Genomic DNA, 11,413 nt, shown 5'->3' on the forward strand with positions numbered 1-11,413 from the left:
TTATTTGGTTCTTCATTCACTGTAATAGATTTAGATGATAGATGAGATCTCTTAAAGTTAGTGTTACAGAGGAATTCACCAACTACCTACATGAGATCTTTGTCCTACTGCCATTATCCTTTTCTGTTTCTTAGGGACTATCAAAAGAATAGGAACTTGTCATTTTCACTCTGTTTCTCTGTAGCTTAGAGTTCAAAGTTGAGCCCAAACAGCCCTGAACTTTTGGACTGAATGATACAATAACATAAACTCAGTACATTTGGAACGATTCTAGGCTGTCTAGAAGTGCCTTCTATGCTACCACTGTATCTACACTGTTACCTATAAGTTAACTCTAAGTTCCCAGGAGTTTGCAGCCATTTTTAGAAGAACACCATAATTGAACCTCAGGCCTCTAAGTATTTCACCTCTTTGCAAACCTTACAGTGTTAAAGGTTTCATAGGGAATACAGCAGAGGAAGGGAAAGAATGCATAAGCTCCAAGAGAAGGAGGAGACCTGTGAAACGCTGATTCCTGGACATGACGTGGATGTTGCACACACTAGCTCACAGCAGCCGTGGTTAGCTGCACAAGACCTACATGATATCGCACCAGTCAAAATCCCAACATGAATTGGGGAGGGGCACCCAAGGTCCCACCCTTGGCAAAGAGCTACTGACACTAGGTGTTTACTGAGGGAGGGAGAGTCAATCTCCTTTGGGGACATGACTGCTAGTGAGTTATTCATATCTCAGTGGATGACCCCACACCCAAGGGCATATGGACAGCACTACCTGAACTCAGCAGGCTTTAATAACATAAACAAGGAAGGAAATGATGGCTATGACCTTGGGAGGGAATGTGGTAAGGTTGGAGTTGGAGAGAAATAAGGACGGATGGCCACAGTGCATTATATAAATAAACAAAATGTTTAATGAACAAAGAAAATATTACAGAAAGGTTGAGGGTTTTCTCTGTATATGTCTTCCAGTGTTTCCTTTCCCTCTTTCCTTACCTTCCTCCATCTATTGCTACACACACACACACACACACACACACACACACACACACACACACACACCTTGATCCCTCTAAAATAGTTTGCAGAGCAAGAACTTCTGATATGGAAATACATTAAGGTGGATAAAGATTTAGAATACTAGAATTTAAGAGGATGACGTATTAGGGTGAAGCTCTGCGTTGCTTTGCTTTTTCGATCGAAGTGGGCTGGCTGAAGTATGACAAAATAAAGTGACATTTCACCCTGTGTGCCTACTGTTCTCTACTTGATCTTCCTCCCTCCCTCCCTTCCTTCCTTCCTTCCTTCCTTCCTTCCTTCCTTCCTTCCTTCCTTCCTTTTTAGATCTTAAAAGTTGGAGAGTTGAGCAGAGACTGAAGGAAAGGCCATCTAGAGATTGTCCCACCTGGGGATCCATACCATATACAGTCACCAAACCCAGACAATATTGCGGATACTAAGAAGGGCTTGCTGAAGGAAGCCTGATATAGCTGTCTCCTGAGAGGCTCTGCCAGAGCCTGACAAATACAGAGGGGGATGCTCACAGACAACCACTGAACTGAGCATGGGGTCCCCAATGGAGGAGTTAGAGAAAGGACTGAAGGAGCTGAAGGGATAACCCCATAAGAACAGCAATATCAACCAACCAGATCCCCCAGAGCTCCTAGGGACTAAACCACCAACCAAAGAGTACACATAGAGCGACCCATGGCTCCAGCCACAGCTGTGGCAGAGGATGGCCTTATCCAGCATCATTGGGAGGAGAGGCCCTTGGTCCTGTGAAGGCTTGATGCCTCAGTGTAGGGGAATGCCAGGGCAGAGAGGAAGAATGGAGTGGGTGGGTGGGTGGGTGGGTGGCTGAGGGAGTACCCTTTTAGAGGCAGGGAGAGGTGGGATGGGGTAGAGGAGTTTGGAGGGGAAATCAGGAAAGGGGATAACATTTGAAATGTAAATAAAGAAAATATCCAATAAAAGAAAAAAAAGTCAGAGAGTGGGGCTGTTCTCTGCGTCTGTCTCTTTGACTTTTGTGTCATCTCTAATTCTCTCAGACTGTGTTGGTGAGTCAGATACCATTCAGTGTTGTGACTGGATTGAGTGACCTGTCTGTTTTGGCTATCCCATGAATTGTACTTTTCTGTTTCTCTTTTGCTCCTCAACATTTCTTCTAGTAATAGTATTTTGTTTTCTAGAGAATGGTGAGCTTGCCTGGGTAACATGGTGGTGCTTATGAAGACAAACGAGGCATGACAGCTCATGAAGTCGGGACTGGCCACCAACAGTTATGTTTGGTACTTAGGATGAATCATGGTGGCGGTGTTCTAATATTAGCTCAGGAATAATTCTTCTTTGATAAACATTGTCTGAGACAGACGCTGACAGGGTAAAGTTCATCCACAACAAATATCTATTCCTTGAGTCCCTGCTGAAGTACTTCCTTCTGACTCTTGTTGGAATCTTCCTTGTTGTCTTTGGTCTTCCCTTGTCTTTGCTTCCTTCTGGGCCTAAGTCTGAAGCAACGTCTGGTCTTCAACTGTACAACATCTGTCAGTTGTCTCTATGCTATTGAATCTAAGACAAAGGCTCCGGCGACCAGAAAGAAGAAAGTTGTAATCTTAGATGTATTTCCTAAGTCCCTTTCACTCTTGTTGGACTCTCCCCAGGATTATTGACCATTAGAAGACTCCTATGTTTAAACAGTATTTACTTGCAACTACTGTTTTAACAAACAAACATCTTAATGACTTAAAACAGCTACAAATATATGTTTTAGTTTTGGAGATCAGACAATTAAAACTTGTCTCAGGGCCAAAAATCAAGGTTTCCTTGTTGTTCTTTCTAAAGACTCTTGCAAGAAATCCATTTCCTTGCCTGCTCTGGCTTTTGGAACCTTGCTACACTTCTTGAAAGTCTGATTGTGTCACAATGTCTGATTGTGTCCTTTTTCACATTTAATTAATCTCAAGCTACCTCTGTTATCATATTTTCTCTGAATCTTCAGCCTCTTTCTACATTTAAAGACCCCTTGTGATTTCACGGGGACCATTTGACAATCTCCTTGATGTTATTAATGCCTTTAATTTCATCGGTAACTTTAACTCTCCCTTGCCACAGAATGGAATATATTTACAGGTTCTGGGATTTGAATTACAGGCATCCTGGGTAGCTATACTATCTTCCACAATGACAAAAGCTTCAGTGACCAGGGTTATTATTGTTCTTAAATAACATAGGGATGTAATTATTTATCATTAGTATGTTTACCAAGTTCCACAGCCTTAACCAACTTTGTATGTGGGATTTCTCTAGCGCTGCCTAAAATGGGCTGCATCAAATTCCCAGGATCTAGACTCACCTAAGCAACAAGCCATTACCATGCCTATGAAGGGTTATCTAGATGAATTGAGGTGGGAAGCCCACCTTACATGCTAACAAACCGTTGCACGGACTAGAGTCACAGGATGAATAATCGGGCTTAGTCAGCTTTGAAGACATCACTCTACTTCCTGATTATAGACGCCATGTGACCATCTGACTTTGTGGCCATATTTTCTCGCCATGACAGGCATGGAACATAAGCCACAGACCGATGCGGAGGTGGTGCGGAGCGTGTAGGCTTTGGGCTACTCTCAAAGTGTGGCATCGCTCGAGGCTGCAGCAGAGCCTCTGTAAGGAACGTGAGAGCTTAACAGCCGCAGCAGTGACAGCAACCCATAGTCATGTGTGACAGGAATCCCGTTCTGCTTCCTGAAGTGAAAGTGCTCACGGATGGGGAAATCTGCCCAGCACACGCCTGCAAGGTCTCACTCCAAGAAAGATTCAAGGAGTTCTAGATCAAAGTCAAGATCCAGATCGGAATCTAGGTCTAGATCCAGAAGAAGTTCTAGAAGGCATTGTACAAGATCACGATCATGATCTCACTCTCATAGATGGTCCCAGAGATTATTTTATGTCCGAGATTATCTCAGACGCTACAGTCACAGCCACAGCCACAGTCATTCTCTCATGTCTGTTCCAAGGCGTCATGTTGGGAACTGAGCAAATCCTGCCCTCCAACTGTTGTCTTAGAGTGTTTGTATTGAGCATATACGTAATAGAAAGAGATCTAAGAGAAGTGTTCACTAAATATGGCCCCATTGCTGATGGTGTCTATTGTATATTACTAGCAGTCTAGACAGTCAAGAGCCTTTGGGTATTTTGAAAATGTAGATGATTCCAAGGAAGCGAAAGAACTTGTCAGTGGAATGGAGCTTGATGGATGTCGAATTAGGGTCAATTTCTCTGTAACAAAAAGGCCCCATACCCCAATACCAGGAATTTATATGTGGAGTCCCACTTTTGGCAGTTCATGACACCGCAGAAACTGTTATAACAGAGGATATGATCAGGGTCATGATAACAGTGACTATTATAACAGATCATATGGAGGAGGAGGATGGAGAGGAGCTCAAGACGGATCAGATTTACAGAAGGCAGTCATCACCTTCTCCTTAATACAGTGCTGGAGGATACAGGTCTCCTCGATCACGATCCTACTCATCTCGTCGCTATTAAAGCATGAAGTTGAAGACTTCCTGAAACCCACCATAAAGCTGGGATATTGTTTGTGGACAGTATTTTCTGTTGTCTCCTGTTTAAAAAGTGAACAGGGCCTGGTGACATTAGTTGACTTTTACACCTTTTATGATGACTGCTTTTGGTGGAGTTGAAATGCTCTTTTCATTCTCCTTGTGTGTAGTTCGGTGCTTGTTCAAAGCTACATGTTTTCAGAAAAGTATGTTTTGCGTGTATTTTTTTATAGTCCAAATTTTGACTCCATTTAAAAGGTTTTTCTAGAGAACCCAGGGTACTCTGAAGATTGAAGCCTGTGTGTAAAATGCTACCAAATGGTAAAAAGCAACAATAAACAAGTTTGATTTTTACGTTTCTTCTAAATCTCAATGGTTGACAAGGACAATTCTTGAGTTATCAGCAAAAAATAAGTAAATAAAAATAATTCTCTTTCAGAAAAAAAAAGAAAGAAAGAAACATAAGCCATAATATACCTTTCCTCCCTTAAATTACTTCCCTCACCTAATCCGTAGCTGTAACGGCAGGCTTTTCTTCCCACTCTGCAGTTCCTGGAATGATGAATCTGAGATTTGATGATATATGAATAAATGTCTAGGCCATAGGTTTCAGTTTGTTCCCCAATTAGCTTATAACTTAATTAACCCATTTATTCTATTCTGTGATTGCTGCATATCTGGCTATCGATACACAGCCTCATGCATCTGTCTCCTCAAAGCTCAGGTAAAACTCGTCCTGCACATGACTGTATTTCAGAGTTCCTGTCTCCCTACTGGAAGGTCAACCTCCTGCTCCCTGCCTCAGCTCATTGCCCAGTCAGCTTTTTTATTGACAGGGAATGCTTCTGAACAGTCCTCAGAGATTCTGTTTACATTTCCCACTGTTCGTCTACGAAAAGGCTCTTTCTCTTTCAATAATAAGCTGGGAGCAGTGGCAGCAATTATGAGAAGCATCAGGTAAGATTACATCCGCATTGTCCAATCCATAGGTATATGGCAACCTTGGAGAAAGAATTCTACTAATTCATTCTATCTTTGTGAGTTTAGAGTTCTGTACCTAAATCAATTTCCATCATAACTTGCATTACCAACCTAAAAACATCTTCTTAGACCTTAAAATATTTTCCTAAATCCTAAAAAAATCTTTAAGCTTAGTTGCGAGACTGTAACTGTCTAGTCTTCAACCCCATCAGAGAAGGAATGAATATTACCTGACATGAATATTAACAGCTTCCGAAACTGAAGAAATGACAGAGATCGTTGGCTTCCTGGACAGTGTCCCAAATGTCTGAGTCATTTGAGCATCCTCTTCAGCTTTCTGTCCTAGAATATCTGACAGACTATTCCGTAAAACAGGAAATATGAAGGACTGCTTTGCTGTCTTGGCGAAGCTCAGTGGTCCACTTCCCTGCATCTCATTTCTCCATTTCGGATAGCATGCTGTTACTAGTTGAGGCAAGGGCAGTTTCTTGTGTGGTGGCTAGCTTGCCACATAAAAAGCAAACTCCATAAGGAGGTTCTCTAATGTTTATCATATTCTTTGAAGTAGAATGGGGGTGCTACCAGAAGCAGACTGGTCTCATTGTCCAATTAAAAAAAGGTCTTTTATTAACAAAACATATTTAGATCTCTGAGGTTTTTAAAGACCTTCTATCTATCTATAATATATCTGAATTGTTTGTTTCTAGCCATTTATTGTCTCTTGAGTCTCAGAAGCATATTTCTGTAATTAACTAAACTAGTATCTAACAATCAGAAGTTTAATTTTCTGACCATAAGTTTAACTTTCATGTCTTAGTTATCCTAAACAGTTCATAATATCAGCTTTTAAAAGGACTAGAACTTAACATTAAAGTTTTAGTAAAAGCACAGTTATGACATCTTAAAAAGAATTGCTACTTAACCAAGATATAACTTTAATTTTTTTTACCACTATATAAAGATCTATTCCAAGGTAAGATTCTTGGCACTATAGCTCTATAGTTTAAGTAGGTTCAACAGTCTACTCTTTATTTCCATATTATTCCCATATTATTTCTACACTCCTCTCCCTTTTTCTTCAACCTTTGTCTCCTTTTCCCTTTAGCATAAGAAAGAAAGAACAGAAGAAAGAAATCCCTGAGTCTAACCTGCTGTACTTTGTTTCCTCCCTGATCAAGACCATTAGCAACTTGCAACCAACTCCTTTTATTTTTTGTTTACTTACTTACTTACTCACTTACTTACTTACTTACTTATTCACATTAAGTCCTGCTCATTGCCTCCTCCTAGTCCCCACTTTCACAATCCTTCCTTCATGCTCCCCTCCCCTTCTCCTCTGAGCAGATGGAGGCTTTTCTGGGTATCCCCACACCCTGGCACACCAAGTCTACAAGACTAGGCATATCTTCTCCCATTGAAGCCAGAGAAGGCAGCCCAGCTAGAAGAACATACCCCACGTACAGGCAACAGACTTTGGGACAGCCACCACCACCAGCCCCAGTTGTTCGGGACCCACATGATGACTAAGCTGTACATCCACCACATATGAGCAGGGAGGATTAGGTTCAGCCAGTGTGTGTTCTTTGGCTAGTGGTTCACTCTCTGGCCTCCAGTACTCTCTCTGTCTCTGTCTCTCTCTAACTCTGTCTCTCTCTCTGTGTCTCTGTGTCTCTGTGTCTGTCTCTGTGTCTGTCTCTGTGTCTGTCTCTGTGTCTGTCTCTCTCTCTCTCTTTCTCTCTCTCTCTCTCTCTCTCTCTCTCTCTCTCTCTCTCTCTCTCTGTCTCTCTCTGTCTGTCTCTCTCTCTTTAAGAGATTTTGCCTCCCATGGGCTAGGAAACTCCTCTGAGAAGTGTTTGTTTCCTGCCTTCCACCAAGGTTTTTCTTTTCAGGCTCTATACTTGGATCTGAAGAGCCCATATGTTGGGTGCCATTTAACTGTGGCCTTTCCCATCCATGCCCCAGTTTCTGAAATAATGATGCTGAGACTTAATTATTGATGAATAAATGCCTAGGCCATAAGCTTTGGCTTATTCACCGATCAGCTTGTATCTTACTTAACCAGTTTATCCTATTTTATGAGTGACACATGGGTGGTTACCTCTCTCAGCTTCATGCATTTATCTCCTCAGAGTTTAGGCTGAATCTCTTACAAGGCCTGACTCTAGTCCAGAGTTCCTACTTCCACACAGAGTTCTCACATCCTATTTCCTGCCTCAGTTCAATGGTCAGTACAGTACAGAGAGATTATCTCTACAGTAACACCAATGAGGAAAACAAGTAAGAGGAGATCATAAAATGCAGGGACTATCATCAGGACTTCATGACCCCTTCTCTGCCCTGCCCCCCACCTTAGCCCCACCCCCACCTCTGCCCCTGGTTCAGATTTCAGAGTTTTCATCCATCATGTATGGGCAGTTATTAGGCCAAGGTGCATACATATACTCTGTAAAATCATAATACAAAAAGTTCATGTTAAAAATCTCAGGGAAAGGGACTTGTCTGTTAGAAATAAAATTCCCCAAGCAACAACATTCCTAATTTTCGTTAGTAAATGAGCAAGTAGCCACTCTGTTTATTGTAACTTTGGTTTAATACCTCACACCCAGCTCTTCCCATAGATGTGAGAGGTGCCTGTGCATATGGTACCCCAGAATGCCCACTTCCATTGTTACTTTCTTCTTAACAGAGCAATGGAAACTCTGTTCCAATGTCAATTTGTTTCTATTTTAGATGTTAGAAAGCAGTTTACAACGCAGCAAGGGCGGTATCTACCATTGCCAGGTCCTGTCTCACAGACTACCAGGTACCTACATCAATCTTGCTGCTTAGAGTTTTGACACCTAAATGTAAAGAGATTTTCCAAGTCCCTCTAGATTGTCAAGTATTTGCCTTAGTTGTCTCTGTTTGGTGTTTAGGCATTGAAACAACCATCTGTTCTTCTATATTTCATCTTAAATACCCCAAAAGAGTATGACAAGTAGTTAACATAACTTCTACCCCTTGTCTCATATAAGTCCCTGTCTAAAGTCCTCTGAGACCTACCTGAGCTCTCCCCAGTCCTACAGAGTTTCTCTCCAATCTGAACCTTTGGCCATGCAGATCCATTTGTTCATTTAAGAGGCTTTCCTCCTCTATGCTTTGCCCACACAATCCTCCTTTGTCCTATTAAAGACAATGTCGGGGGCCCTTTTTCACAAGACCAAGAATACATTTGATTTATCATTTGCCTTTTTCTTTCTTCCTCCCACATACTATGAATTATGAGGAACAGTTTATCATAATCATCTAAAAATACGCATCCCACGGGGGCAAAAAAACTGTATCCTCCTTACATCCTATAACCTTCCAACAACTGTGTATAGAAAATGTTGAAGGGCTTAATTAACAAATGAATCAAGGCACTACCATTTCTTTCTTAAATGTCACATATTTTTACCAAGCTAAAAATATTTCCTCCGTGGTCTTGGCATTTTGCATGTGGCAAGGCATCTGCTCCGAAAGCAACAATAGAATTATAACAGACCTCTCAACTGCTATTTTGAGTAAACTATTTTGTCATTTTAAATTCTTTTGTTAAAATGCAAGAGGGGATAATTATTTTTCCCTAATGCTATTGTGAATAGAAATACACTGTGGTTGTAACAGAAAGAACGATCTTTGAACTGTCTCGGGAGGTTGACAGGGACGTGTGAGAGGCACATTGGTAGTGTTGCCGAGCGGTCTAAGGTAATGGGTGTAAGGATATGTGAGTTCTCTTGGGGACCACTCCATATTTTCTCATTGATATGCTGACCATAGTGCCCCAAAGACAGACAAACATATAACCAGTTCCTTCCCAATTTAAATCAGTACTAGACAACGCAAGATTGAATAACAAATTCCCGAAGCTGCCACTGGAACGTCTGGTTCAATAAATTCAGACCTGGAAATAGTGGCATTTGCACAGCGTGTGTGCGTGCAAAGCCAAACTCTCTTAAGTGTTTTAACATCCCGATTGCAGATCATCAGATTACATAAAATGCAAACGGCCCAAAAGTGATGGGGCATCATTTGCCTGTCGTGCCAATGGTTGCATGGCTTTTCCTGCTGTAGAATGAGGAGTCAGTGAGTCATTAGGAGGCCCCGTGGCAGGCTCCAGGAGCAGCTATGACAGAGATAAGAAAATTACAGACAAAATTGTTTAAAGCAAGTAATTACATACACGACAATAGTGACGAGGAATAGTCAATTTTGTGCCTGGCCCATCAGGCTGCATCAACGTCTCTGTGGTTTCTAACATACATTCTCAGTTTCCAGTTTCCAGTTTTTCATGGCTGGCCTGGGAGTACAACTCCTGGGATTCCAACATTAGGGAGTCAGAGGCTGAAGAGTGTGTCTGTAAGTCAGGGTATAGCCTAGTCTTCAACACAGAAATAGCCTCAAACATGACATCTAAAGCTTCATATGTTGTCTACTTGTTTTACTTTTAAGTTACAGAACTAAAAGTCCGAGTAAATAATTTTTATTTGCTACATTTCAAACTTGTAAATTCCTGTCTCTAACTTGTTCCTAACTTGTACGTACGTACGGTATATCACATCTTCTTCATTCGTCTGTGATGAGCACATAGCATATTTCAGTATCTCGACTGCGGTAAATTGTGCAGTGGCAAACATCAGGGGGAAGAGGTGTCTTAGATGCTCGTTTTCGTATATGTGTGAATGTGTGAGTGTCTGGGAGGGTGGTTAGCTCACAAGAGGATGTGGGTGTGCTCGCCTATGTAGACTTGTATCTAATATTGAGATGTCTTTCCTCAATCAATTCCTCTTGTCTTCTGAGGTGATGTCTCTCACTGAATCTGGAGCACATAGTTTTGACCAGCCTGGTCGGCTAGTGAGCACCAAGATCTGCCTGTCTCCACCCACCAGAACTAGGGGTACAGACAACAGCTGCTGTGCTTTTAGTGTGTACTGGGGTCCCAAACTGCAGTCTTCATTCTTACAGGACACGCCACTTACTGCAAACTGTCTCCTGTTTTTTTGTGTTTTTTGTTAGTTTTTGTTTGCTTGTTTGTTTGTTGTTGTTGTTTTGGGTTTTTTCCTCATATATATTCTAGGCATGGATTGAGGCTCATATAAAATTTTCTTTTTAATTTTTTGAGAATTTTTCCTAGTCTTCCACAATAGCCATACCAATTTACAGTTTCACCAACACTGTGCAAGGAGTTCTAGGTGTTTGTTTAGTTGGTTGGTTGGTTGGTTGGTTGGTTGGTTAGTTAGTTGGTTGGTTGGTTGGTTAGTTGGTTGGTTGGTTGTTTAGTTGGTTGTTCAGTTGGTTGTTTAGTTGGTTGGTTGGTTGGTTGGTTAGTTGGTTGGTTAGTTGGTTAGTTGGTTGGTTAATTGGTTAGTTGGTTGGTTAGTTGGTTGGTTGGTTAGTTGGTTGGTTGGTTAGTTTGTTGGTTAGTTGGTTAGTTGGTTGGTTGGTTGGTTGGTTGTTTTTTTCCTACTCTGACAGATGTTTGTTACCTACTGACTTGATAGTAACAGCCATCTTAAAGAGAGTGAACATTATTTTCTACACGTTAAGTGCAATTCCCTTCTGAAGAGTCATACCAGGCCATCCATTTCCAGTGGATGCACTTGGCCATTTGTGCATCTACTTTGGAAAAATAGCTGTTGAAGTCCTTTCTATATTTTAAAAATCAGATGTATTTTTTAAATGTATCTCATTGTTCAAGCAATTGCTCTCCTAGATTTCTACAGTGAAGCTACTGTTTATGCATTCATGCAGACCTTAGAGTGTCTCTCTTTCCTTATCAACAGTCTGCCCAGTCTATTGGCAGGTGTCGCCTTTACACTTACAGTTCTTTTCTTTTCTTTTCTTTTCTTT

General features: G+C 41.4%; 1 pseudogene; it reads left to right on the top strand.

The window, feature by feature from the left end:
* Nucleotides 1-3,754: 3,754 nt before the first annotated feature.
* On the top strand, nt 3,755-4,873 carry Tra2b-ps6 (transformer 2 beta, pseudogene 6; annotated as a pseudogene).
* The last annotated feature ends 6,540 nt before the right edge of the window (nt 4,874-11,413 follow it).

Source organism: Rattus norvegicus, chromosome 15 (assembly GCF_036323735.1).
Source record: "Rattus norvegicus strain BN/NHsdMcwi chromosome 15, GRCr8, whole genome shotgun sequence".
Classification (NCBI taxonomy): Eukaryota; Metazoa; Chordata; class Mammalia; order Rodentia; family Muridae; genus Rattus; species Rattus norvegicus.